This window comes from Danio rerio, chromosome 15, assembly GCF_049306965.1.
Source record: "Danio rerio strain Tuebingen ecotype United States chromosome 15, GRCz12tu, whole genome shotgun sequence".
NCBI lineage: Eukaryota > Metazoa > Chordata > Actinopteri > Cypriniformes > Danionidae > Danio > Danio rerio.
Window position 1 is genome coordinate 11,122,701 of NC_133190.1, and position 3,928 is coordinate 11,126,628.

Genomic DNA, 3,928 nt, shown 5'->3' on the forward strand with positions numbered 1-3,928 from the left:
GTTTAATATAATGTTAGTTGATGTGATTTGTTAACACTTTAACTGCCCCACCAAGACAATGGATTGCATTTCTTAACTGTAGTTTCTTGACTAATGTTGCTAGCTAACACACTGACACACATGATTGCTAAAATATCAATCTTTATCAAATAGTAGATATGTCGGTTTATGGTAAAAGTACCGCAAATAATACACACACTCTGAAAAAAATATATATATGAAGACTACATTATTTAAAACATAATCAAAAAAATAAATAATACTAAATCATCATTTTTTTGAAGTATGCCATGAAATATTTTAGATTCTCATTTAAAATGTTTTCTTTTTTTGTTGTTTTTACAATAAAACCAAATTGTTTTTACAATAAAACCAAAACCAAGTGTAGTAGTGCAACAGGATTATGTTTGTTGGAATTTTTTGTAAACCAACAATGCTGTTTAGTGTAAATCAGTGTAAATTGTCATTATTTAAAACTAGGAATGGTCCGGTATAAGATTTTTACGGTATGATAACCTTTGATAAAAATATTTACTGTTTCACAGTATCACATATTGTAAATACTGCTCTAAAATAGATTTTTTTAAATGTCTGGGAAAAAACAAAATTTCTTTATGATTTAAAACAGCATCTTTGGATGTATTTTCTGCCTGAGATACTGTTGTCCTAAAAAACAAACAAAAAAGGAAATACATTTTTTTACACATACTTTAGAAAAGGTATTACAGAAAGTTTTGGCGGTTTTAAAATCGTTTCCAAACTGCAGTATACCATGAAAACGGTTTTCGTCCATGCCTATTTAAAACAGTCAAAATATGGTCAATGGGCTATATGCACGCATTACTTCCGCGTTTTGTCTAAGGCCGCGGTCCAGCTTCCGGTCTGGGTGATTTTAAGCGGAGGTAAACAGTATTATGGCAGAGTCGTCAATATTTACTCGCTGTTTGCGAGTAAATTATGGTCAACGATGTGCAAATGCTTGTCCGGATGTGCTCTACAACACCGCAGAGCAAAGCTTGAGAAGGGTTTCAAGTTGTATGCATCTTCCTACCTGTGCAATTATGAAGGTAAGTTCAGCTAGCCTGAAGGCTAACTTTAGCGTTAATACTCTTACGATCCGTCCATCTGCAGCTTTATCACGTAAGTAAAAATAATCATATGTGTATGTAATTCTGTCTCAAAGTGTCAGGTAAAAACAGGGCAGGAATAAGATCTCAGTTAGAGCTCATTACTACTGATAGATCTATGAAGAAATCGGAGTCTCCTCACCAGCTGAGAGTAGGACAGCATACATGAGAAGTTCTGTCCCATTCATACTTTTACTGTTCTAAAGTGACCACCACTGTTCAGTTCGGATAATCACAGAAACACAGATGCTGTCTTAGCTTGTAAGCATGATTATTGAGCAAGATATATTAGGAATAAAATAATACAATGCCGTTCCATCCACAACAGACAAATAGCATTTTGTCAATGCTGAGATTTATTGCTGAAACAGTGGAGATGACAGATGCAGTGTAACAGTGTAGATAGCATGCTTTCTATTTAGTCGATAACACTGTAATTAAATGGGAGGGTGACCCAAAACAATAAGGTGTCATTAGTTAATTTCACATCAACAATTTGTCTATTTCAATATTTATTAGTTTTTTACATTAATGAACAGATGCTTATTCATTGTGCTTGTTAACTCACAATGTAATAGCTAATGTTAACAAGCATGACTTTGGATTTTTATTCATTAGTAAATTAGTTTAACAATGTTAACTATTAAATATTAAATAGTTATTTTAATAGTGAGCAAATACATTAATTAATGAAACCTTATTTTAAAGTGTGACTAAAGGGAGCTACTTTTAAATCATTTAAATTAATTATTTACTGTGTAGTTTAATCTGATGATATTGCTGCAGATGCCTTTAAAAAGAAGATATTTTGAAGAAAGCTGAAAACCTGTAACCATTGACTTCCATAGTATGAAAAAGAACTACTATGAATATCAGTGGTTGCAAGTTTCCAGCTTTCTTCAAAGTATTTTTGTTTGTGTTAAACATCAGAAACAAACTCAAACAGGTTTGGAAAAAGTGAAGGATGAGGAAATAGAATTTTCAGTTTTGAGTGAACTGCCTTTAATGACTCTCTTTAAAAACCTATTAATATTCTTGTTTCTGTTTTCTAGGTAACATTATGAGATTCAGAGCTAGAAAATTTTATGTGTTACTTCATCCTGGAGCTGACATCCGTCAGAAGATCCATGCCATCGTCTGCTAGTTTATAGCTCCTGCTCTTGTGTGGCTGAGAGTGGGATATGCAAACATTTGGTTGCTTTGCTTTTCCAGACAGCCCATTACTCTTAAATGTGTAATGTGTGTTGTCACATGAACAATTGTTTGGAATGGATCAATTATGTGTTAAGTTCCATGAAACAGATGGGTGATTTATTTATTTATTTAATACGTATCAGCCCAAATACCTCTCTATGCACAAGTTACAGAAGAAGCACCTGATTCAAGAAAACAACTGATTCAATGTCATTTTTTCTGTTCATCTGAATAAAATATTTTTTTCAAAATGTTACATTTTTTTGACAATTTTTATTTCAAATTACATACAGTGAATTATATTTTATATGTACAGTGAATAAAATAAAGGTCTTTATTCTGAATTAAAAAATTGCACTTAGAAAGTAGCTTAAATGTTTATGTATATTAATGTTAATTTTTTTTACTTCAAAGGCAATGAAAATAAACTATTATTTGCCATAAAAGCTCCTTTCTTTAAATGTCTGCATCCGGTTGGCACTCGAGCCTCGATCAGTTTTCTAGACTGAAATTGTCAGCTACACTCTTGTTTTTTTCTGTTTCTGTAAAATTCTCACGTTTAATATCAACAACCCACCTCTTCTGCACGACTTTGTCTTTTGGAAACGTGTGGAAACTAAGGTAAGAGTTCAATTTTTGACGCTGTGCATTGCTGCACACAGCAGTGGTATCTACAAGTACTGTTCTCACGTCTTTGAAATGACACTTTTAAACGTTTAGATGTCATATTTATGTAGCTGACATAAACATATATAAGTGGGCTATAATGGCATAAAACATTAAGACAACTGTCCAAAACATTACTCGTTTTTATCAGTAGCGCTCCTGTTGTAGCACTGTACTGTACGATCGGCGGAAGTAGGCTCGGGGTCTTAAATTTTACCGGAAATGCGTCACGCGCCGCCGTGCATAGAGCCCATTGTTTAGTAGAGTAGGAAGGGTTAAACAATTAAGGCAAGGCAATACATAATGTTGGAATTGCTAAAAGTAAAATCATAATTGTGAGAAATAATGTCAAATTTGTTAGAGGCCTATTATTAGATTCACAAAAAAAAAAAAAAAAAAAAAAACTCAGAACTGCTAGTGTCACCAAAAATTTTAAACATAACTTTAAGGAAAAATTTATAATTGTGAAATACAAATTTGCAATAATTTAATTAGAATGTTTATTGTTTTTGAAAAATAAAAACATACAAACCTATACCAACTTCACTCTACAAATATATTGTTTAGACAAAACAAAAACAAAATTAGCGCAAGAGTTTGCATTAATATATTCAAGTTACAACAAAATCTACAAAATGAAGTTCAGACAACAAACTTTTTTAGCCAATTTTTTTCCTCTTCAATCAGAGGCATTTTTACATAGCAAAAAAATAAGCTGTTTCAAATAATTTTTTTTTTCAAAATTAAAATGGAAAACAAATCCAGTGTTATGTACGTAATTGTTTTCAAGTTTAGAACCTCAAATAAATTAAGTAGCTAAAATTGTTTATTTTTTGTTTGTTTCTAAATTTTCGATCATGTTTTAAGAAATAAATTTAACAACAACATTTTTGTTTCTGGTAATTTTTTATCTGTATTAAACCACAAGTTTTACAAAACAA

At 31.4% G+C, this 3,928-nt stretch overlaps 1 long non-coding RNA gene across 1 annotated transcript; it reads left to right on the forward strand.

Moving 5' to 3' along the window:
* The first annotated feature begins 882 nt into the window (after window positions 1–882).
* LOC141377773 (uncharacterized) lies at window positions 883–2,575 on the forward strand. Its single transcript, XR_012390639.1, has 2 exons — window positions 883–1,067; window positions 2,180–2,575. It is a non-coding gene; the product is annotated as an uncharacterized lncRNA (long non-coding RNA).
* Window positions 2,576–3,928: the final 1,353 nt, after the last annotated feature.